Raw genomic sequence first — 26,492 nt, 5'->3', positions numbered from 1 at the left:
TGCCAAAAAATCAAAACATGAAACAGAAGCAATATTGTAACAAATTCAATGAAGACTTTTTGATAAAATGGTTCATGTTAAAAAATTTTAAAGAAAAAAGAAATGGTGGTATGGAACTCTTTTTAACCAGAGTTGCTAAGTGGAAAACTCTGAAAAATTTTCTTGAAAAATGATAAACAATATACAGTATGTTGAATAGTATAATACAGTACTGATTTATATAAATATTATTACAAATATATGTATATTTATACAGTATAATATTTGTATTAAAAATTTATATAAAACTGTATGTTTTCTATATGTATATACATATATATAATATATAAATATATCAAATTCAGGTCTGAAGGGATACATGCCAAACTGACAAGAATGTACTTTCTTCCCCTGGAGAAGTATATTTGAGGACAGATCAATTTATCTGGAAATATTTTACTTTCTTTGGAGACACAGTCATGTATTGCTATATGTATTTTAATAATTAGATGAATAAAATGAAAAAAAAAAAACATGTAAAATGTGTCAACTCAACTAGTAGAAAATTCTACCACTGGGCATTGCAATATGCAAAGAATTCTAAACAAAGCCCTTCCTAATAATATCTACTTAATACGTTTTATTCAGTACTGACAACATGCATAAAATGACCAAGCAATATGATACTTATAGGTAAATATAAACCTAGGGAGCTAAGTGAGCCTAACTCTGGCTTAGACTTCAGACAGCTTAATAAATATCATTCCAGGATTTACAACAGATGGGGGCAGATTCTACCTCACTCCACTCCATTCCACTTTCCCCATTTCTTAAACTTTTAGAACTGACCTACGAAGGTTTACAGCGGTCAGATATCAGATCTGTAGACAAAAGAGAAAGGCTAATCTTACCACACTAATTTTATAAAATTATGTCAAAGTCAATTTCTCAATTCCATAATCTCCAGATACAAAAGTACAGAGGCATAAGATGAAGCATAGCTTGTCACAGGATTTGCTGAGGATGTAAGCACCGAAAGGAAGCTGAGTTACTGGAAGTAATAAGATGATAAGAATGCTCAAGTCAGAACTTTAAAAAATAACTAAAATAGCTCGAAATTATTTTCTTGATCCTATAGGGGCTAACTCCTTCATTTATAATTGTTAAACATTGTTCAACCACTGGGGCAATTAATGTATATCTTGCTAAAACAGTGCAGCTATTTTTGATCACAGCTGATACCTTCAGCCTTGCAGCAATTAAAGTCTCTTTCCATTACAAAAGGAACCTCTGAGCATGAAGACATTTTTTATACAGCTGGACTTCAGGATGTAGGATGAAAATACAAGAAAGCAAGAGAATTCAATTCTGCAAAGAACAAACTAGCACAGCTCTGGGTGATAAACCAAAACTCTATAATTGTATATCATTTACAGAAAGAAATTAGCCATTCTGACAGCAGAATAGTCTCACAAGCTGCACGTTTTCTTTTGATTTGTCTATTTCTATAGAGAAAAGCATAGACAGAGAGATCACAAACGAAACCCAACTACCTGATGAAATAAGTAGACCACAATAAATTGGAGACAAGATGTGAAAGGTGAACCTAAAAAGAATCCTCACTCTGAGAGGTATGAGAATGCTATTTTCAATAATTTTATTTACAGTTATATCAATGGATGAGAACAGACACACCCAGTTTGACAGACTATGTACAATTAGTTTGTCTTAAGAAGATCTGTGATGAAACACTGAAAAACCAATCAGATTTAGAAAACTGTGTCAAGGAAGAACTGCTCAAAATGTGGTTAGTTAAAAATCAATAGTAGTTTTTCAGAAGAATTCACAACAGTAGAAAAAAAAAAAAGGTTTAGAAAAGGAGAAAAAAATGGTCAGGATAGTGATTTCCAAAACTGAAATATAAGTAACTCAGATGATTATAAATCTGTGGAATAAAACACATGGGCTTATATCCAGATGGTTTGAAATCTCAGCATCTGCTGCTCATTTGCTGTGTGACCATGGGCAAGTTGCTTGAGCCTCATCTTCTTCATTTATGAAAGGATATAGTGATGCCCACCTTGAAGGACTGCTGTGAAGATTTGTAATCATGCTGCCCAACACAGAGCAGGTTCTCAGTCAATGGAAGCTCATCAGTCTTTCATGGACAGATGTAAGAGGTGGGGTCAACACACCTAAGCCCACTCTAGCTGATGAGTGACAGACAGCACATGGTCCCATCATCCAGAGCTGCTGGTCCCACGTCAGGGTGATTTCCTCTGTGTATCCAATCTGATCCTCTCACCCAAAGGTACAGGACTGTATGTTATAGTATACTAACAAAAATATGCAGCACTATTAGAATATTTAAACATGAGCTACAATTAAGGAATTTGGTTGATATTATTTTTATTGTTTTTTTTTGGCCCCACCCCTGATATTATTTTTAAAGGAGGCTAGTTGATGTAAAATTTCTGACAGTTTTATGAAAACATTAAAACAAACTATGACATGGCTTTAGTTAAGAATTATTTTAATTTCTAAGATTCACAAGAAAGTCCATTTTTGTATGTTATGGTAATATGCAGTGGTGCTGTTTAAGACCTTTTAGAAAAATAAGTTTACCCAAAATAAAATTCAGAGTAATGAATATATAGTTTCATACTGTTTAAAATAGTATAGCACACTAAATAAAGAAAAAGTCAATGATATTTTATAAATGTGAAAGAAGAAATAACCAGTAGTTCCTTATTAGTTATGGTTCACCATTTATTGAGGGGCACAAATATCTCTGGTTGCTCTTGCAAGATTTGAAACAGTTACCGATTCTCTTTGCTTTGATTCACATAATGCAGTTAGAAGTGTCCCCCGAGTGTCTCATCTTTAGGGAGTTCAGTGCCGGATTTTCACTTAAAGTTGTTGACACTCAACTGCTATTGCAGAGATGCAGAATAAGTTAGACACATAAGAAGGAAAATTCTGGATCACTTCTACTCAGTCAAGCTCATCCTTCTGTGCTTATGTCCAAAGCACTTCCTACCAGACTTCATCATCCCCTGAGTCAGCCCCTCCCCCGACAAGAGGCCACTGGAACACAATCCCAAACTGTGGACCATCATGTCCTGATTTGTCCTCATTTTTCCCATAGCTTCTTTGCAAAAATAGCAGCTACTTCTCTGTAATTGATTTGCAACCTCCAATTTCCTTTCTTCAATACTAATAAATAGAATAACTCATATACCACAAGATGGAGATGAATTCTCTAAGTGTCAAAAAAGCACACGGAAGTGAGTGGTGCAGACTGAAATATTACAAAGACTCTTGCCTTGAAAAGGATTGCTTAAGTGGCAATAAATTAATAAAGCAAAATATGTCATCTGCTCAGCTTTCCACTATTGATTAAAAGCTATTGAGATTAATGGATATATTTTCAAATAAAAAGTAGATCGTTGAAAGAAATTCCTCCTCATGAAAGTGGAATGGAATGATAATTAAAACATAAAATAATAAGTGCTTTAAAATTTCACAGTAACGAGACAAAATACTTTACTTTTTCAAATATCAATCTTTGTTACACTGAGGTTAACTCAAATATCATCTAGTGTGACATAAGTCATTTTTTTAAACTTAAGAATATTTTATACTCAGAGAAATTCAAGAGACTTGACAAATTATTGCTCGGTTTCACTTGATTGCTAAGTATCAACAGACCTAAGCAATCTTTCTTTATCATTTAAAACTTCTAATCTCAGATTTCTATTTTAATTTTGTATTTTGAACACTGTGATCTGTAAGGTGACTACTTTAAAATACTACTGCTCACACATAGGCAATAGAGTTCATCAGATATTAGCTGGACAACATCAGCTCTTCCCGGGCTTCTTAAACAGGAAAAAAGTTGTGAAAATGGGAACAGAATTGCTTAGAACTGTTAAGCTTGTCTTTAACACACTGTCTATCTTCCAAAGCATGTTTGGAAATGCACAGAATAACTAGACAGAGTGTAAAACAAAGAAATATTTCATACTGTATCTAATGTTTGGAAATAGTCTAAACATTCTAAAACTTGTTTATGTTCCTTATTTTATACTCCACACTGACTCAAAAAGTTTCCATCTGACAAGACATTTACAAATATACAAAGAAAAATGATGAACATTTCAGTGAATAAACCAATAGATGACAACACAGTTGCAAGAGATGCTCCCTATTTGTAAGAAGAGTAAGCAGTTCAGAAGTTTAAAATAGCAGTATGAGGGACTTCCTGGCAGTCCAGTGGTTACGACTTCACCTTCCAATGCAGGGGGTATGGGTTTGATCCCTGGTCAGGGAGCTAAGATACTACATGCCTCTTGGCCAAAAATCTAAAACATAAAACAGAAGCAATATTGTAACAAATGTAATAAAAACCTTAAAAATAGTCCAAATTAAAAAAAAAAACTAAAAATAAAAAAATAGCAGTATTATATCTGACAGGCAAAAACAGAGGCAGGTTATAAAAGTGTCGTGGAAAACAAGTGCTATTTAGATGTAAAGGTGATGTAGAAAAGAATTAAAAACTCAATCGCTAAAATAGTATAAATATTTGAAGTGTAGACGAAGTAAATTGGATCTGATTTTCACCAAATTTGGGAGCGCTAAGAAGAACGAAAAAATGGGTATTATGAAATTCAGTCCACGTACAGTGTATCACCCAAAATTGTTTAGCAAAAGACAAAGAGAAAGGAAATGGGAGTCTTATTAATTAACTAACATCCTGCTTACATTCTGATTGTCAATTCTAACCATTTGTTTCACTAAAATCTGCTGTTTCAGTTAGTCTTAATGTTTATTAGCAAATCATAACATGTATAATAACTACCTTGATATTTTAGAGTTTTCTATTTTTGAATGTGGTTCATGAAAGATTTTCAATAATAAGTTCATAAGTTTTAATTAGAAATAAATGCTAACCCTTCAATACAGAATTCAAAAAGGTCACACTAACTGAGGTTTCCTTTCATTAGTCTTCTCTCTTCTCTCTGTTGGATCCCATTAGTTATTCTTTGCTCTAAAATGTATTATACAAGTGCATTAGGATTAGATTATCAACTGAAAAAGATACAAGAGAAATAATTAAGAACAAGCAGAAACTTGACAGTGGATAATTACTGAAAAATTAAAACAATGTTATAAAACCAAAAATTAGAAAAAGTTTTACAACATAATAGATTTTTAAAAAAGCAATTGTGTTTAACTTCATTGAAGGTTAAACTATTACTAAAGCAGTTTTCTATAAGCAATTGATATTTGAAGCTTTTAAAAGTAATGACTGCAAATCTTCAGCCTAAACCTCTTTTTGGAGCTCTAGCCCCCTATTTTCAGTTGGCTGTAAAACAGCCAACTGAATGACTTCAAGATTTCAAAAACTAAATTCTTCCATTCTCCAATCTGTTTTTCTCTTCATGTTTCCCATCCTGGTTAATGGTAACTGATTAATCTCTTTTGTAGTCAAACCATATAAAATATACAAGGTAGAAATAGAAGTGGTTTTTATGAAATATTGGTTTTGTGAAGTCACTCAGACATGTCCAACTCTTTGTGACCCCATGGACTGTAACCTGCCAGGCTCCTCCATCCATGGGATTTTCCAGGCAAGAATACTGGAGTGGGTTGCCATTTCCTTCTCCAGAGGATCTTCCTGACCCAGCGTTCAAACCCAGGTCTCCTGCATTGCAGACTCTATCATTTGAGGTACCAGGCTTTTACATTTGGTATTTTCCAGAATCCCCTCCAAATTCTGTTGACCAACCATCTCACTAAGTAATGAACGAGAAGTATGCTGTGTGTGCTAAATCACTCATTCTGTCCCGACTCTTTGTGACCCCATGGACTGTAGCCCATCAGGCTCCTCTGTCCATCAGGATTCTCCAGGTAAGAATACTAGAGTGAGTTGCCATGCCCTCCTACAGGGGATCTTCCCCACCCAGGGATCGAACCCAGGTCTCCCACATTGCACCCAGATTCTTTATTTTTTTATTGTTGGCTATTCCCTTAGCCAACCAGAGAAGCCCAAGAATACTGGAGTGGGTGGCCTATTCCTACTCCAGGGGATCTTCCCAACCCAGGAAGGGAACCAAGGTCTCCTGCATTGCAGACGGATTCTTTACCAGTTGACCTGCAGGTAACTAAATAAATGGTTAATCTGAAAAGCAACATGCAGGTTGATCCTCTTTCAAGTGGAGAGGAAATTTTTCACTTTTAATCCACAGTCTCCTCTGTAACGCAGAGAAATTATTATAAACAGTGAAAATCTTAATAAGAGGAGGTAGGAGGAAGAAAAAATGAGAGAGGAGAGAAGTAGAAGAAACCATCTCTTTACGTTTAGTTCAACGTTCTACCAATTCTAGGTCCAGGGTAAAATGGGTGGGGCTGATGGGATGGATGGAGATAGGAGTAGGTGAGGTCACTATGCTCTGTGCTTTCTCAAAGCTGCCTTCCTCTGTATTCACTCTTGCCTTCATCTCATTGCATCAGACAACAAACACCTTCATGTCACCTTTTCCGTCATCTCTCCAGGCCTGCCCTCTTCAAGGCAGGCATATATTTCAAAGGAATTCCCTTATTCCTCCTAATCCCCAACTGGTAATATCTTCCATGCCTTAAATCTTGCCCATTCTTAGGGATATCATAACTACCAATCAGAGTGCTAGAGTAATAATTTAATGGTTGCTCCTCCAAATAGGACTTGGAAGACCAAGTGTATGGTCAACACCTAATGCCTGAAGGCAAAGATCTTGAACTCTGTAAGTTAAGAGTGAAGCTGTCTGCACACTGGGCCTCACTGGTGGCTCCAAACCTCACTGGCAGTGACTGTTTCCTCTGAGACTATTCTGATAAGGAAGCAGACCAAGGTACCTACATTCATTCAATCAGAAACTGGAATGCAGAGGTCCCTTTCAGGAGTAAAAGGGACCCATCACCTTTATCTTCTGTTAAAGATTTTTTAAAGAAGTAGTTAAGCCTTTTCTTCCCAGTTGTGCATGTAAATTCCATCAGGAGTCAGTCTAAATAACCATAACTTCCACATATCTGTGCCTCAGAAAATCCCCTAAGCCTTTGCTGAGGGCAGGCTAAACGAAGAGGTTTGCCTCCCTTTCTTCTTTCTGTCTTTGAAGCAGAAGCTGGATAAGGCGGCAGGTGCCTCTGAAACCCAGCTTTCATCATGTGACAGGATTCACAGCACAGTGTGTGCGTGCGACTTCAGGGTCCTGAACAGCAGCTCCCTTCCGCCCCCATAAATATGCCCCGATTACTATAGTTTCCTCTTTGTTTCTTTTTGGACCACATTTTTAAAATCATGAAAGAGATATAAATGCATAAATCCTGGGAATGAAAATACCAACTGAGGAGAATGGGGAATAAATCAAGAACTGGGTAGCACAGGGACCCGAAAGTGTATCCAGCAGTGCTAAGTCTCTCCTTCCGTGGCATTTTCCCCAAAGGCACATCTCTCGTTCACAAACATTGATAATAAAAGTGGGAGTAACGACAGTGAGAACAATAACAATGATGTCAGTTGAATTTGTGTGCCAGCTGTTATTCTAGGCACTTCATATAATATTAATTAACCCTCACAAAAATACTGAACCCTCATGACAAATAGTAGGTACTATTTGTAGTAGGTACTACTGCTATTCCCACTTTATAAATGAGGCAGCTGAGGTTTAATGGGGCTGAAGAACTTGTCCATGAAACTGACATTACATAATGATATCGCTCAACCTTGCCCCTATCATTTTCAAAATCCAACTTTTAAAGCTATCATTTAAAATAGCATTGGATAGCAGCTCCTGAAGCAACCTTTACTAACCTCCCACTGAAATGTAAAGACGCATGTGAAATAGAAAATCACAACCCTGCTGTGAATAGGAAATTCAAAGCAGAAATACAAACAGAAATAAAAATGAGAAAAAGTACTTACTCTCACAAGTAATTGGGAAATAGAAATTTAAAATATCTCATTTTTAATCTGTTAGGCTGAAAAAGTTAAAAAGACTGATAATATCAGTTACTGGTTAGAATTCTAGGAATGGGCACTTTCATGCTCATAGAAACAGAAATAGATAAAGCCCTTGATAATGCAGTTTTGAAATATCAACATTTTAAGTGTCTGTACTTGATTATACCAGCCACTCTACACAAAGGGGTTTGTCTTTAAGGATTACTTGCATGTTTGCACAAAAATATATGCACAAGAAAGTTTACCAAAGCACTAATGGTATAATGTCTAGTAAATAAGTTGAAACAAATGAAATATCAATAACAGAGAATATACCAGTAGTTTTACTGGTTCAGCCATATGACATGATATAATGAAGCTCTTTAAAATATGAGAAAAATACATATATACAGGCAGAAAAAAAAGCTTCAAAGATTTTTAGAAATAATTTTTAAATAAAAAATCTTTACTAGTGAAAGTCATAGTATGAGTGTGTGTGCATGGATCAAACCCTTGATGCTACAAATTTTCTGGGAAGAGAAGTAGAAGCGAGAGGAAATGGAGGGCCTTTTATTACTGCTTTTATATTTTTCTTTATGTGTTAATTTTGTACAACATTGTATTCACTTATTATTCAAGTAAAGATCAACTGAAAATCCTTATGCCAAAAGAGGAAGGAAAGAAGAAAGAAGAAAAAGGATGAAAGGAGAGAGATGGGCAGATACTCAGAGTAGGTCAAAAGTGATAAAATACAACCAAAATAAAGTCTGCTTACAAGGTACTTAACCACAAGTTTCAAGAGGAGAAGTATTCAAAAATCACCTCAAGGGTCTGACCTTTTGTACACATTTATATTTATGGGGGAAAAAAGTGAAGATAGAAAAAAAATGTAAATAGTAAAGCCCAGAGAAAAAGGCAATAAACAAAAATTTTTCATGTAAAAGAAAATTCACAATTCCAATATCTACCAGAGTGAAATTTAAGGTGAAAAAGCATGGGGAAAAAAAAAAAAAGGAGGAAAAGGACATTTAATATCAGTCACTGTTATCACATTCTAGCAAAGTGCAACAGTCAAAAACTTGAACCAAGTGAGAGGCCTGGACCTCAGAGCCCTGCTTCCCCCTCAGCCCTGTCCAGCACCCTGTCCCGTAAGATTACTATGCTCCAGCCACCCTGGCCACTCTTCATTCCACAGATGCAGCTGCTCCTGCCTTATGGCTGTCAGAGCACATCCTCTTCCCTCACTCTTGCTTGTTTCTACCAGGCTCCCTAACCCTCACCTGGCTCACATCAACTCATTCCTCAGATGTTAGTTTCACTGACTTCTCACACAATATAGGGCTTCCCTGGTGGCTCAGATGGTAAAGAATCTGCCTGCAATGCAGGAGATCCAGGTTCCATCCCTGGGTTGGGAAGATCCCCTGGAGAAAGGAATGGCAACCCACCCCAGTACTCCTGCCTGGAAAATTCCATGGACACAGGAGCCTGGCAGGCTACAGTCCATGGGGTCGCAAAGAGTTAAACATGACTGAGCGACAAACACTTTCACTTTTCACTCACTGTAACACACAAGGCAGTGACACAGGAGTTTCAGAGAACTAATCAGACTGTGTAAGTTTCAACATTTTACACTAACTGCACAGAGTACCTCCCTGAATGGCACACTTATCACAACTAAAATTAATGAGGAAAGCAACTTCCAGAAGCATTACTTTCTAAAATAAAGAACATCCACCATAAATACACTGCCCAAATCTTAGTGGTGAGGCAGGAATTATCAGCCACACAATAAGGACATGTGATAGCAGCAGTGGGATTTTATATTATTCTGGGATTTCTATTAAAGACAATGAGGTATAAAGACTGGAAACAGGACAATGAGGCAACATTGTGATCTGGCAGGAAGTTGTCTCAAAGAAGTAATCGGCATCATACACAAGATTTAGTTATAAGAATGTTCCACACACAGCATTATTCATGTCGGGACAAAATTAGGGGTAATCCAAATCCCAGAAAGTTGAAAAATGGTAAAATAAATCATGATATACTCTATGATATACTGAATTTTATTATGTCATAAAATTCAAAGTTTGAGGGCACACTTTATGATGTAAGAGTTTAAGTCTATAATTTATGTATATGAAATTAAATGTTTAAAAAACTAAATTGTGGACTTACAGGAAATTTTTACATTATTACTTAAAATTTTCAGTCTTTTTCAAACTATAAAATACACTGATTTTACAATACAGAACAGTTTAAAACTCTAGTCTCTGCTTGCCCAGGAACGTTTCTGATTTTTTTAAAAAAAACTAAAAGAAATTAAACTCTAATCTTACAAAAAGATTGAAAAGATTAAAGCTATAAAAAGATACCTTCTAAAACTGCTAAAATTAAAGAGACTGACAATACCAATTGTGGAGTGGATTTGGAACAAGGGGAATTTCCATACATTGCTGACGGGAATATGAAATGAGAATTTAAAACCGTACAACCACTTTGGAAAACGGTTTGGCCACATCTTATAAAAGTTAAAAATACATCTACTGTGTGACCAAGCAATTCTACTCACAGGTAAAAGAAAAACATTTGATTGCAAATATATATATATATATATATATATATAAGAATATTCACAGCAACTTTATTATAATAATGAAAAAGCAGAACAACCCAAATATCCATCCAACAGGAAAATGAATATATAAATTATAACAATAGTCTTACAATGAAATACCACTAAAATAGAAGGGGGAAAGTGTTGATTCACACAGACAAGATCAGCCTCAAAGACTATACAGTATTTATTAAAGAAGTCAGATGCAAAAAAGAACACACTGCATGACTCCATTTATATGGAGTTCCAGAACAGGTAGAACTAAACTACAGTGATAGAAATCTGAGAGGAAGGAGTAGGGATTGACTGAGAGAGGGCAAGAGAGAACTCTTTGGGGCGAATGGAAACTTCTACATCTTGATAAAGGTGTAGATGACATGGGTGTATGCATTTGTCCAATTCACTGCCCTGTAGAATTAATGCATTTCACTCCATGTAAATTGTAACTGAATTTGAGCAAACTCAGGGAGACAGTAGAGGACACAGGAGCCCGGCATGCTACAGTCCACGGAGTCACAAAGAATTGGACACACCTTAGAGACTGAAACACAGCAACAACAAAATCGTACCTTCCTAAAAATAAATAAATAACAAAGGATTTGAAACCTGCACTAAGGTGTTAAAGATAAAAATCAATAGACCTTTTATTATACCTCAGGTCTCATGAAATTGGTGCCACCAATTTGCAAGACCTATCACCTAAGGGGTAAACCTGCAAAGAAAGCAATAGCACATAACTTTCTGGTATTTCTACCATTTGTAGCTTCAATTTGTATATTGTATTAATTTACATTTAAGCCAAGGAAACAGTGTCAGACTTTATTTTTAGGGGCTCCAAAATCACTGCAGATGGTGACTGCAGCCATGAAATTAAAAGACGCTTACTCCTTGGAAGGAAAGTTATCACCAACCTAGATAGCATATTCAAAAGCAGAGACATTACTTTGCCAACAAAGGTCTGTCTAGTCAAGGCTACGGTCTTTCCAGTGGTCATGTATGGATGTGAGAGTTGGACTGTGAAGAAGGCTGAGCACCGAAGAATTTATGCTTTTGAACTGTGGTGTTGGAGAAGACTCTTGAGAGTCCCTTGGACTGCAAGGAGATCCAACCAGTCCATTCTGAAGGAGATCAGCCCTGGGATTTCTTTGGAGGGAATGATGCTAAAGCTGAAACTCCAGTACTTTGGCCACCTCATTCGAAGAGTTGAGTCATTGGAAAAGACTCTGATGCTGGGAGGGATTGGGCGCAGGAGAAGGGGACAACAGAGGAGGAGATGGCTGGATGGCATCACTGACTCGATAGACGTGAGTGTGAGTGAACTCTGGGAGTTGGTGATGGACAGGGAGGCCTTGTGTGCTGCGATTCATGGGGTCACAAAGAGTCAGACACGACTAAGCAACTGAAATTAACTGAACTGAACTGAAGCCAAGGACATTTCCATACTTTCCATTCATTTACTTCTGATTACTTTGCAAAGATGAAGAGAGCCCTAGAAGAAAGGGAGCAAGAAATTGACAGGAAGAAGCTCAGAGTTCTCTATTCACACTTCAAGAAAGAGGAACATCACACACAATGTGCTAATTAAATATGGAAGCTCTTAAAGAAAATGTGGTACATATATACAATGGAATATGACTCAGTCATAAAAAATGAATAATCCCATTTACAGCAACATGGATGGATCTAGAGATTATCATACTAAGTGAGGTTAGGTAGAGAAAGACAAATACCATATGATATCACGTATATGTGGAATCTAGTCAAGGCTATGGTTTTTCCTGTGGTCATGTATGGATGTGAGAGTTGGACTGCGAAGAAGGCTGAGCGCCGAAGAATTGATGCTTTTGAACTGTGGTGTTGGAGAAGACTCTTGAGAGTCCCTTGGACTGCAAGGAGATCCAACCAGTCCATTCTAAAGGAGATCAGCCCTGGGATTTCTTTGGAAGGAATGATGCTGAGGCTGAAACTCCAGTACTTTGGCCACCTCATGTGAAGAGTTGAGTCATTGGAAAAGACTCTGATGCTGGGAGGGATTGGGGGCAGGAGGAGAAGGGGACAACAGAGGAGGAGATGGCTGGATGGCATCACTGACTCGATGGATGTGAGTCTCAGTGAACTCTGGGAGTTGGTGATGGACAGGGAGGCCTGGCGTGCTGCGATTCATGGGGTCACAAAGAGTCGGACACTACTGAGTGACTGATCTGATCTGATATGTGGAATCTAAAAAATGATACAAATGAAGGTATTTACAAAACAGAAACAGACTTACAACATACAAAACAGACATAGTTACACAGGGGAAAGATAGGGGAGGGATAAATTAGGTTGTGGTTAACACAAACAGACTACTACATATAAAATGGATAATCAACAAGGACCTACTGTATAGCACAGGGAACTATATTCAGTACTCTTTAATAACCTATATTGGAAAAGAATCTGAAAAAGGATAGATGTATGTATAACTAAATCACTTTGCTGTATACCTGATACTAATACAACATTGTAAATCAACTGTACTCCAATATAAAATAAAAATTTTTTAAATATGTAAGCTCTGTAGTCTTTATGATCTGAGTTTTGCTTACTGGCTCTGTGCCTTTGGGTAAACTTTACTAGTATTGTGCTGGGCTTAGTTGCTCAGTCATGTCTGACTCTTTGCAACCCCATGGACTATATGTAGCCCGCCAGGCTCCTCTGTCTATGGGGATTCTCTAGGCAAGCATACTGGAGTGGGTTGCCATGCCCTCCTTCAGGGAATCTTCCAGCCCAGGGATTGAACCCAGGTCTCCCGCACTGCAGGTGGTTCTTTACTGTCTGAGCCAACAGGGAAGCCCATGAATACTGGAGGGGATACTCTATCCCTTCTCCAGGGGAATTTACTGACCCAGGAATTGAACCGGGGTCTCCTGCATTGCAGGTGGATTATTTTAACAGCTGAGCTATTAGTTTATCCTAAAATCTATTAAAATTTAAAGTTAAATCCAATTCTTTAAGAATATGCTATTTACAGGAAAATGTATCATTACTGTATAAAACATACATGCCTGGTCATTTCTCAGTACACTCAAAAATTATTTTGAAAATAGTGTCTAGAGATCTATTGCTAAATTATGATTCTGTTCTTAGGTATAAACAATTTTGTCATTCATTAAGTTTGTGAATTCAATTCTGATATGAGTGAGTTTTTGCTAGTATATTCCAATTATATTTAAATTTGAAATAACATTTTGTATGGCCTTTCAATTGGTAAATCACTTTTTTTTCTGGCCTTGGAAAATGCCTTTTTCTAAAAGGGCATCATGAAACAAATAGAGCAATAAAAATCTCATTTGCTATTATTAAAACTGACAGAAGATTTTGTTGTATTATCATCCCTATTGTATCTGCCAATTTAAAATATCACTACAGATACAAAAAAAGTTGCTTCTTTGTCTTATAGGAAAAAATGAATCTATTTGCTGATAAACATTCAGATCAATTCATATGAGAATCTGTTCACATTACCTGGTTGTTTACAACTGGTTTTGGCAGACAGATTTTAATAGAAGCCCAATATAGGAAGAAAATATAGAATATAGATGACAACATTGTAGAATATAGAATACAGATGACAACATTGTACTACAACCATCAAATCTGCCAAATGACTAGAATTTAATTATTCTAACCAGTTAAAAAAAGATAATTCATTAATGTAACAGAGGTGCTAATTAATCACTACAATGGCAATCACTAAAATATACAAATGTATTAAATTAATATGCACACCTTAAATTTATATGTTATATGTCAAATATATTTCAATTAAAAAACAGACTAGAACTTAATTTGAGCTCATCAATTATGAAATAACTACATGCAGCGCTACTGGGTTATGTCATTAAAATGGCCACATTCACACCTCCCATGAGAAACGGAGTATTTCCTGCCGTATCAGTAAATAAGGATGTCACAGTCGTCAGCGACTGCAGCCCGCCAGCGTGGGGCCAGTGAGTCCTGAGGAAACTCAGGATGTGAAAACACAGGATACTGGCCTCAAACAGCTGGGGTACATATCAAAGGAATGACTTCAGTGAGCCCAGACTCTTGTATCTTCTCACTGACAGAAAAGCGCTCAATCCCTTAACTTGGGATATCTGGCTTTCCTTAATTTACAATAATCTTTTGATGTTCAAACTACCTGCCCTTTGCTGCAAAACTCCTATTTAACCTAGCTCCCTCCTCGCCTCCGCCTCCTTGCAGCAGTTCTCTCAGGGCTACTTGAGATGCTGCCTCTTGGGCTTGAAGTCCTAAAATTTCTTGCTGAATAAAACATAACTCTCAACTTATAGGTTGTGAATATTTTTAAACCTCACACTCATCATTAATATGAGAAGACCATATGCCAGATAAAATATTAAAAGCTCTATAATAGATATATATGGAAATCCATAGACAAAGTATGCCATCAAGAAAATAAAATGTAGTCATTAAAACAGAATTGACCCATTATTGCCAAACCAGTTCAACAACTATCTGAACTATAACCAAACCTTTCTATTTCTTAGTCTCTGCTTTGGAAGGCAGGCACTCTCACCATATGCCTGTGGTCTGAAAGTGCATCTCATGAAGGCTTTTCTCAAAGACTTGCAAAATTTACAAAGATTTTGTGACTTCCAGGCTCACAGAGAGCTGTAAATAGAAATTATTTTAAGGCATCTCAAACATTAGTTCTCTTGATACCAGCAGAATAAATAAATCAGAGCAAATGGACATAAAAATAATTTGATTACATTGCCTTCCTGAATCTTAAAATATAAATCTTTCAGGTGATTCAAGTTGTGGATAAAGACAGAACCAGGGCTTTCTTATCGAAAACTCTTCTTCAGTGATACACAATAAGCCTGCCCCTGTTCTTCTCACCCTTTCTCTGGGATTCCTGTTCATTCTCACAGCATCAGTGACAACCCCATCATGACAATGCAAATCTATCTCTAGTTTTGACCTCTCTTCTGAGGACCAGACCTGGCTCCTCTATAACCAGAGTTCACGAATGACTTAATCTCAGCATGTCCAAAACCAAACTCATCTCTGTCCATTCAAACCCATTCCTTTGAAATCCCCTTTGTTAATGGCTTCATGATGCATGCAGGAAATCACACTGATGTGTGAATCTTGAGGAACATTCTAGACTCTTCTTTTTCACCACTGTCAACATCATGTCATTTCCACTTCCTCATTGTCTTCGGAAGTCATTCCCTTTCTCCCACCTATCGTGTCACTGTCTTAAGTCATGTTGGTTTTCATTTCTCCTGGAAATTAGTACAACAGATCCCTAATTGGTCTCCAGCAGGAGGCAATGGCAACCCACTCCAGGATTCTTGCCTGGGAAATCCCACGGACAGAGGCACCTGGCGGGCTACAGTCCATGGGGTCAAAGGGAGTCAGACCCGACTTAGCACAGGATCACAAAGAGTCAGACCCGACTTAGCACAGGATCACAAAGAGTCAGACACGACTTAGCAACTAAACAACAACAACAATTGGTCTCTAAACCTGGACTCTCACACATTCCAGGGTGTCTTCTACCTTCTGCCAAAGAGATTTCTATAAAATACAAATGCAACCGTATCATTTCCTTTTTTAAATCCTTGGGATAGTTTGCTATATATAAATCCAAACTCCTTATCTCAGCATTTAAAGCTCCTCGTGTCCTAGCCTCTTCCAACCTTTCCAGCTTCATCTCAGACATTCTACAGACCACATGCTGTGTCCCACTGTGCTCTTTTTAATCCCAAGAACTTTGCAGGTTTTGTTCTTTTATTGAGAAAATGCCTACTCATCTTTGACAGCAGTTCAAATGTCACCTTTTCTGGAAAGGCATTCCTGATGTTTCCTTCCATTTAGAATCAAGTGTTACTTGCTCTGTATACCCACTCCTATCTACTTTTCCACTTATTACTAGTGTGTTTATATCTACTTTTTCCATCAGCTATTTGTATCTGCTAGAAAACCTCACAGAAGGCAGAGAGTACATTCCTCCATATACATTCCTCTAGTAAGAAAGACTTTGTATTCCATTTTGAGCTTAAATTTTAGCTATGTTGTCGGTATAGTTTTCTCCCAAGTGGTTAATAATACCAAGTTGCCACACAGCTACGTGAAGAATGAGTACGACTTTGAGGATGCTTATTTAGATTTAGAGAAGTTGAGTCTCTTCCTCAAGAGCCTGATGATCTGGAGGTTTCCAACAACAGAGCAGAAGTATATACACCATATATACTAGAGAACTAATGTTCTAGGCAATGGCACCCCACTCCAGTATTCTTGCCTGGAAAATCCCATGGATGGAGGAGACTGGTAGGTTGTAGTCCATGGGGCTGCTAAGAGTCGGACACGAATGAGCGACTTCCCTTTCACTTTTCATTTTCATGCATTGGAGAAGGAAATGGCAACCCACTCCAGTGTTCTTGCCTCGAGAATCCCAGGGACGGGGGAGCCTGGTGGGCTTCTGTCTGTGGGGTCGCACAGAGTCAGACACGACTGAAGCAACTTAGCAGCAGCAGCAGCAGTGAACTCTACCTCAAGACTACACTGATCTGAAATTCAATAATACTATGGATGGAGTTCTCAAGTTTCCTTCTGGACAAAAACCAAAGAATGAACTTTGGAGATTAGAATCAAATAGTGACATTAATCCCGTATGGTGTTTTGGGCTTTTTCCCCCATTCTTTGATTCAACACACACAGACACACACACACACAAACACACACCCGTGCACGCACACATAAACCATAGACTTCCTGCTCTCATGGAGTATTCAATTTTTTAGGAAAAACAGACATCACAGACTGAAGTAGAAGAGATTGCTCTAAAGCTGTGGTTCTCAAAGGGAATAACTTGTCCCCCCAGGAAGTATTGATTATGTCTGGAGACCTTTTTAATTGTTACAACTTACATCCAGCGGGTGGAGGTCAGCAATGCTACTTACAATGCACCGGACAGCTTCCCACAATATAGGGTTGTCTAGTCCAGAACATGAACAGTGCCAAGGCTGGGAAACACTGTGCTATAGAAAGACTAAGAAATCTGACCAGGAATGACAGCTTGGGAGAGGCTTTCTTGAGTGATAGATGCTTGCGATATGAGAGATTGGAAGGAGAAAAAGGAGCTGAATAGGTAGGTGGTGATGGAGAAGATGATGGTGTTCTAAGCAGTGCAGCTCAGATGCTAAGTTCCTGGGCTGTGCGTCTCATCGACAGAAGGGTATGGCTGAAGTGTCAAAAGAAGGGCAGAGACGTTAAGTGTTGAAGTTGTAAAGACAGCCAATGTCAATCATGCCAGTACTTCTAAGTATGGTTTAGAATTTTGTTCTCTATCCTATAGCTAAAAGGTCATCAAAGGATTTCTAAGGAAAGAGGTTCTAAGGTTTCTAAGGTTATACAATGATTAAACTGAATTTAGAAAAGCTCTCTCTGGCTGCAGGGTAAAGAAGATATTGGAAAAGTTGGATAAATGCAGGAGGGCAGTGTAACAATCTGGGGAAGAGATGATGGTACCCTGGACCAAGATGGAGGCAGCAGAGATGGACACGAGTGAGTGCACTGGAGGCTCAGCTTGACAGGGATCTGTGATGGGCGGGCTCTGGAGGATGCAGGAGAGTGAGGTGTCAGGGATGATGCTGTGGTCCTAATACACCCTCTGTCTTTGACGGATGGTGGTGACAGGAAGAGGGGGAGAGGGTTAGCTTTGGCAGAGGAAGACGCAGAGTTGGTTTTAAACATACTGATGCAGAGAGACACAGGCAGAAATATCAATCAGGCAGTTGGGACTCTGGGTCCGGAGTGCAGAGGAAATGTTTGAGCTTGTTTAGGAAGAGTTAATAGGAAAACAGCAGGTCATGGGTTCAGCTGAACTCCAGCTGCCTGTATTATTTATATGTGATGCTCCTCGGCTGTCTGTTTCTGTTACATCTGCCTCATGCAGTCATGTCTTTCAGCTTATTTCCCATATTTATCTCACTGGTGAGCCACCAGTGTTTGCATTCTGCATTGTTGCTTCATTTGCTGTTGTGCCTAACTGCTCATTTACTTTCAGGCGAGCATTTCTCTGTTTGCTTATTTGTGTCAAAGAAAAAAACCCCCTAAACCTCCATTTTAGTTTGTATAGCTTTTATTGTCTCTCTTACTCCCTTCATGCTGCTAATACCCAGAGTAGACGAATCAAGGGCATTCCTCCATGTTTGATTTCTTTTAGAATCATCTTTCATAGACATTTAAAAATAAACTTTCTTTTTAGCTATTTCATGATCTGGGGTAAACAGCTCAAGAATTTCCTTTCTGTGAGTGAATCTACAATAGTTATGAATGGCTCATTCACTCTCCACCAGGCTCCACTGTTTCTGAAAGTTACTGCCTCAAGGAATACATCTCTCCTTGGTTTTATTTCCCCCCGACCCATGAAAGCGAAAAAGATAGATTAACTAAGGTTTCTAAAAGTTCTACTGTCTTGTGATTGTGAAAAATACTAGATTAATAAGGAAAAGTCTCATTTCTGCTTCCCCAGATGAGAAGAATTATTTTTAGCTTTTACCTCCAGCCATAGAAGAGGATATGAAACATAATTTTCAAGGTTATGTCATGTTTCCCAACCCTAGAGGTGTACTAGAAACAACTACAACAATTTAAAAAATAATGTGTGTGTAGAGGCCCCATTCCAAGAAACGTATTCCTAAGACTGGAGAACGGGTATGCTCATCCAAAGTTTAAAACACTGTACAGGGGATTTTGAAACTGATAGTCTAACAGATTGAAGGGACACCCACTCCACCCCACCCATGCACATGAGACTTCATCGGAAATAGCAATCACCCACCAGCAGTAAGCATCTAGTAATAAGCGTCTGAATAAACTAGCCAGGAGGTAGCAGTCAGGAAAAGGAGATTCATGGAACAAATTCCACAGCAGAAAGTGAAAGTAAGTGTTAGTTGCTCAGTCATGTCTGAAACTTTGCAATCCCATGGACTGGGACCCACCAGGCTCATCTGTCCACGGAATTCTCTAGTTAAGGATACTGAAGTGGGTTGCCATTTCCTTTTCTGGGGGATCTTCCTGACCCAGGGATCAAACCCAGGATTTGATGCAGGAAGATCAAATGCAGGAAGATTCTTTACTATTTGAACCACCAGGGAAGTACACAGCAGAAAGAGCAACGTTCAAGTCATCAGAGCCTGGAGTAGGAAAACTGGTTATGATGGCATTGCCAGAACACGGTTTTCTAAGCACTGACTGAATCAGGTACACAGACACCTTTAGACAGAATCGTGTTGACAGGGCCGAGCAGTAGCACCATGGCTTTAGTAAGCATCTGTGTGAGCTGAGTGGAGTGGGTAGAGTTGAGTAAGAAGATAAAATTCTAGAGATAAAGGCATGCAGAAGCTCAAAGAAAGAAGCTGGGTAAATAGTAAATATACACGATAAGAGCGCCCATAATAATTATGTATTAAATTTCAGAGGCCAATAAAAGTTATGGCCTTTTTATTTGTTTTAAGCTTCTCAGCTATTATTATTCACCTTGCATCCCTATCCTTCCTAGTTTTCATAAGGAAAATGAGGCCAAATGTTTTAGAAATGAGACTAGGAGTCCTACCTCTAATCTATTTTAAATTTGTATTCTAGAGCTAAAAATTGACTGCATTACTGAAATGTCAAAAATGATCCTATCTGAATATTATATTCTGAAACAGAAAATAATATATACCCTTAAGAGCCCTCGGATGAAAGTGAAAGTGGAGAGTGAAAAAGTTAGCTTAAAGATCAACATTCAGAAAACTAAGATCATGGCATCTGCTCCCATCACTTCATGGGAAATAGATGGGGAAACAGTGGAAACAGTGTCAGACTTTATTTTTTTGGGCTCCAAAATCACTGCAGATGGTGACTGCAGCCATGAAATTAAAAGATGCTTACTCTTTGGAAGAAAAGTTATGACCAACCTAGACAGCATATTGAAAAGCAGAGACACTACTTCACCAACAAAGGTCCGTCTAGTCAAGTCTATAGTTTTTCCTGTGGTCATGTATGGATGTGAGAGTTGGACTGTGAAGAAGGCTGAGTGCTGAAGAATTGATGCTTTTGAACTGTGGTGTTGAGAAGAGTCTTGAGAGTCCCTTGGACTGCAAGGAGATCCAACCAGTCCATTCTAAAGGAGATCAGCCCTGGGATTTCTTTGGAAGGAATGATGTTAAAGCTGAAACTCCAATACTTTGGCCACCTTATGTGCAGAGTTGACTCATTGGAAAAGACTCTGATGCTGGGAGGGATTGGGGGCAGGAGGAGAAGGGGACGACAGAGGATGAGATGGCTGGATGGCATCACTGACTGGATGGACGTGAGTCTGAGTGAACTCCGGGAGTTGGTAATGGACAGGGAGGCCTGGCGTGCTGCGATTCATGGGGTCGCAAACAGTCGGACATGACTAAGCGACTGAACTGAACTGAGTAATATTTTATACAGCAATAATAAAATAAACTGGCAAGTCATTAGAATGGGTAAATGAGCTTCAGAGAACATTTTATTTCTCAAAAATCCTGCACATTTCTAGGGTCTGTGATAAGCAGGAAATTGTCACTTTGCTAATTAGCATTATAAAGACAATTTAAGTCTCACAGTTTGCAAACGAAGAGAAGAAAGAGAAAAATGGTCCATGAGAAGCCCACTTCTCCTCAGCTTGAACTTTTTCTCATGTCAATTCGGTTTTCTTTCAAATGAAACAAATGTCTCCCGTCAGATGTATTTCCTAGGCATGGTTGGGAGGGTACTGTTAGGATAATTAAATGGGAAAATGGAAACCTATGCTTTTCTTTTACAAACATCAACTAGTGAAGTGAAAGTCACTTCAGTTGTGTCTGACTCTTTGTGACCCCATGGACTGTCCCAGGCTCCTCTGTCCACAGAATTCTCCAGGCAAGAATACTGGAGTGCATTTCTATTTCCTTCTCCAGGGGATCTTCCTGATCCAGGGATCGAACCCAAGTCTAACAAGTCATCAACAAAGGTGTTGCTTGAGAGGCCCTGCTTTCTCTCTTCCTGGCTGTGGCAAAGGAACCCTGCTCAAGGCACAGTCCAGAGTGTCATTTCTTAAAATAGCCTTACCCTGCTTCTCAGGGTTATACAGAGATGGGCCCAGCCTGAAGGTGGTGGCCAAGGCTCAGCTTAGCAGGAGGTGCTCAGATCCAATGCTGAAGGGAAGCCTCAGAGAAATTCATCAATACTGCAATATTGCAGACAGGAAACCCTACCAAGAACAGGTGCACCTTCTGCCCCCATGGAAGCCAGGTTACATATTTACAGGTGCATAAAGAAGAACATGATCTTTATGGATGTGGAAAAGGAAGACAGGTGAGAACCTTGGTCTCATGAGAGCTCGTCTCTAAAAATCTCTGATGAAAAGAAGAAATACATTCATCCTGGTTGCCCGCCCTGCCCCTGAGAGCCCTCTGATTCTCTCTGGGTGAACAGAGAAAATCAAACGACAGAAGGTACTCAAGACAGAAATATGAGGAAGAGGGGCAAATGAGCTCTGAAGCCCCTCAGAGGATGGCTCAGGACCTCAAGCTTGAGGAACACAGATACGGGAGATAATAGTTTCCAAATGTTCAGTAGACACACATGGAACTCCAGCTGAGCAAGATCTGCCTCCAAATGCACTAACAAAGCTAAATTGAATATGAATTAGCAGTGGCCCAAGAGCTCATCCTGGAGGAAGGCATGGCAACCCACTCCAGTATTCTTGCCTAGAGAATCCCACAGAGGAGCCTGGAGGGCTACAGTCCACAGGGTCATTACACAGAGTCAAATCAACTTGGCACACGTGCACAAGAGCTCATGGCCCAAATGAAATTCTGTTTCAGTAAAATAAAAACACATAAAATTGAACATTATGATCCAAGGCAGCCAAGCCATACTTGTCAGGCCCGCAGAACTTAGAACCAGGCAATGGACTTGAGCTCCTTGTAACTATGTGTGAAATACAGATTGAAGCCTAGCTGTTCTGCCTCCCTGCTCAACCATTGTTTCAAAATGGGAAGTTGAGGATCTAAAAGGCCCTGGTACATTACAAAGAGAACAATGGTCAAGAAACTAGCAAATGCTCCAAATTAGAGTCGTGTTTGTAGCTGCCAGAAGTGACTGGATGGTGAAATTAAAGGATGCAAGGGGACCTTTTAGCCAAAATGTATCCAGGCTCCTGACCTGTACCTGCAATTCTAGCTGTACATTCACTCATTTTTAGTGTTTAAGAGTTCCTTACAAAAAGACAAACACCCTGGAATGCAAGATGCAAGGCACTGAGAGATGGGAGAGGTGGGGATGGAAACTGGACCAGGCAGGTGCTGCATTTTAAGTGACAGCCAACTTTTTCAGTAAAGGGCCAGAGAGCAACTATTTTAGGCTTTCCAGCCTGAACCATGTCCATCACAGCTACTCAACTCTGTCACCACAGTGCGAGATCAGCCAGAGGCAACATGTAGATAAGCAAGTGTGGCCTATTGCAATAAAACTTGATTTCGGGACACTGAAATGTGAATTTCAAGTGATTTCCACATGTCAGGAAACATTTTTCTTCTGATTCATTTTCCCCCAAAGAGTCAGCAGGTCATACTTTGCTGATCTCTGTTGTATTAGGAAATAAAACTCACAAAATAAATTTCCATGACTTCTAACTGGGATATATCAATTACAACTTGATACTGTGCTCTTGAGACAGCAATGGCTCAAGACACCATGTGACTACAACACTCCCACTAATGTCTTATAAAATGTGCTCTTTCATTGAATTTGGAAGACGCTGCTCATTTAATTATGGGTAAATAGTGGTTTGCATTATGACCTTGGGAGTATCTTTGGCATTATTTTCTCCATTTGTGACTGAAGATGCTGATTACTGCTATTTCTCTCCCTCCTGGGGATTTCTCTAAAATTAATTAATGGTCACACATATTAATGCTGTAAATGTACTAAGAAACTTGGAGAGTGAACATTTTGTAAATCTATTTAAAGAAAATCAAACGGACATAAAGCAAGATGCCACTTGCAAAGTATGTGTAGTTCCTTGAATGGTAACCCTTCATGTAACATAACAACCTATGCTACTATTTTCTGTCTTTTCAATTTTCTGTATTTTCCTCCTTCCATCAGAACTTAAGGGAAATGTCTGTGCTGTCCTCTTTGAGCTGGGCTCTCGGCAGTCTTTTCGTGTGTGCACTTGGATGGCCCCTGTCCTTCCCCAGTGGTGGCTATTGCCAAACTAGCATAGTCTTCTCAGCTCTCTATCCTGCTCTATTTGAGAACACTCAGTAAATGACCTTATTCCAAACCTCAGACAGAAAGTTCAAGCTAGAATTTCTTCAATTTTGTTACCTCAACCCCAAATTATTGACGTCTGCATCATCAGCATCACCACCCTGCTCGTCTGAGATACAATGAAGATCTTCTATCCAAAGTCAGTATTTCCACCTGTGCTCAGGATGAGCCTCCCTTCCATTCTCATGGGACCCTGTTTTTTCAACCTGCACCTCTCTCCTTTCTCCAGCAGTTTATAAGTACATTGCCATCATCTCAGACAAAACTCCCTCAATCCTGAGTCTCCTCTTTGTCCATTTAGTCATAGCCTCTTTCTACTTACCTTACAGCTAAGCTTCTTGGAAGAAAGTGGTATATTTATATTCTCTACTTTGCTATGTCTAATCCATCTCTGAGTCCACCATAATCTGACTTCTCAGAAACTGCCTTGGGAAAAGTTTTCAGTAACTTCATAATAACCAAACCCATAGGGGTGTATTCATCTCAGATTTATTGCAAATGCTCTTAGAACATGACCTAGTACTGTCTTTTTCTATGTGACTAGACAATTATTCTTATACTATTAAATGCAAGCTCAAAATCCCAACAGGATTTTGCATTGAGTTTGATGAGCTTTCTCTCAATGTTAAATATGGAAAATAGAGACTAAAAATATCCAAAAGATTTTAAAAATTAAGACTACCAGGGGACTTCCCTGGTGGTCCAGTGGCCAAGACTCCATGTTACCAATGTAGGGGACCCAGGTTCGATCCCTGGTCAGGGAACAAGATCCCACATGCCATAATGAAGACTGAAGATTCCATGTGCTGTAATTAAGACCTGGTGCCGCCAAATTAATTGTAAAAAAAAAAAAAAACAAAAAAAAACCAGCAGCTACCACTTAAGTCCCAGTAAAACTATAATAATTAAAACAGCATGACATGGGTAGAGCTGTAAACTATTCTAGGCTTTAGGCTTCATTTTTCTTCATGGCTCTGTATTGTCTGCTGCTGTTAACAACTCACTCTCTTTCAGTCCCTCTCTCTTTGTTTCTGTAAAATTTCTCTACTGGCATTGGCTCAAACCTCTCATTCCTCTGTTCCCTTTACCCCTCCCTTTTCTCTATCTATCCCAAAGATGCTGGCTCTAATGTCTTCCTTACTTACTGTAAACATTCTCCTGGGAAAGCTCAGAACTTGTCATGCTTTTTAACTATCACTATCTAGTCAACACTACTTCTCTGCTCCCCTCCCAAAAAAGGTTGTTGGAGGTTTCAGTTATACATGATTTCTCTACTTCCTCAATCATCACAGAAAAGCATACCACCAAGGTTGCCAATGACTCCTGTGTTGCCAAATTCAATGCGTCCTTTTTCCACTCATATTATTCCATCTCACTGTAGTCTCCCCCCTAGCTGGTCACTCCTTTTAACTACTGTCCTCTTTTGGATTCTATAATATGACTCTTACCTGGCATCCTCTACTCTCTTTGGCCACTCCTCAATTTTTTAGAAAAGGTTCCTGCATTTTAATTTTCTTCAAAATGTTGAAGGGTTCGGGTATGAACCTTCTCTTCTTTTTCTTCTTTGTACATTTCCTAAGCAGGTAATCTCAGTGTCACGGCTTTAAATTCCTATGTCTCATTGCTTATAACTCCTGAACTCTAGCCCAAACTCCTGCACACAGCTTCAAACTCATATACCTAACTGGCTACTTGACATCTCCTCCACTTTGACTTCTCACAGGTGGCTTAACCATCAGGGCTGCCAGAAAAATAATGCATGGAAGCAAAAAAGAATGTTTTAGTATTACTATGCAATATTTATCACAGACTTATACTAAAACATTATTCATTGCTGATGAACCTATTTCCAGGGTAGGAATAGAGATGCAGATATAGAGAACTGACACGTGGACAAGGGTGAAAGGGAAGGTGGGACGAACTGGGAGATTAAGATTGACATATATACTCTACCACGTATATACCACGGATATACACTACACATATATACACCATACACTACCTATATATACACTTAGGGAGCTGCAGTATAGAGAAGGGAGCTCAGCTCCGTGCTTTGTGATGACCAAGCGGGGTGGGATGGGGTTGAGGTGGGAGGGAGGCTCTAGGGGGAGAGAATATATGTATACTTAGAGCTGATTCACTTCATTGTAGAGCAGAAACTAACAACATGGTAAAGCAATTGCATCCCATTAAAATAATAAAACAAAACAACAAAGCTATTATAAAACATTTGCAAAAAATAAATAAAATTCCAATTTAATTGGGCATCCTGTTCTTTATGTGCTAAACTGGCAACCATAGTTGAACTCTGGTCTGAGGTGGAACTCTCGATTTTTCCTTCCCCCACCCTTCAAACCGCCGGTGTTCCACATTTTCTTAATTTTAGTAGACAGCACCCCTCTTCACCCAGTTCCTCAAGATACAAACCTGAGGGGACTGAATTTAATTTGTCTTTTTTCTTCACCTCTCACCTCAAATTCATCAGGAGGGCCCATGGATTCTACCTCTAAATGTACCTCAAATGCAACCACTAGTCTTCATCCTGAAGCCACTGCTGTCTTTTACCTA

General features: G+C 38.8%; 1 protein-coding gene and 1 non-coding gene across 2 annotated transcripts in view; one reads left to right on the top strand and one right to left on the bottom strand.

Annotated features, from left to right (window-relative positions):
- GPR158 (G protein-coupled receptor 158) overlaps positions 1-26,492 on the bottom strand; it is a 298,531-nt gene that overhangs the window by 88,953 nt on the left and 183,086 nt on the right. The window lies entirely within an intron of this gene.
- Positions 24,613-24,685, top strand: TRNAG-ACC (transfer RNA glycine (anticodon ACC)). Its single transcript has one exon. It is a non-coding gene; the product is annotated as a tRNA-Gly (tRNA).

This window comes from Bos taurus, chromosome 13, assembly GCF_002263795.3.
Source record: "Bos taurus isolate L1 Dominette 01449 registration number 42190680 breed Hereford chromosome 13, ARS-UCD2.0, whole genome shotgun sequence".
NCBI classification, from domain to species: domain Eukaryota; kingdom Metazoa; phylum Chordata; class Mammalia; order Artiodactyla; family Bovidae; genus Bos; species Bos taurus.
This window is presented reverse-complemented; position numbering and strand designations above follow the sequence as displayed.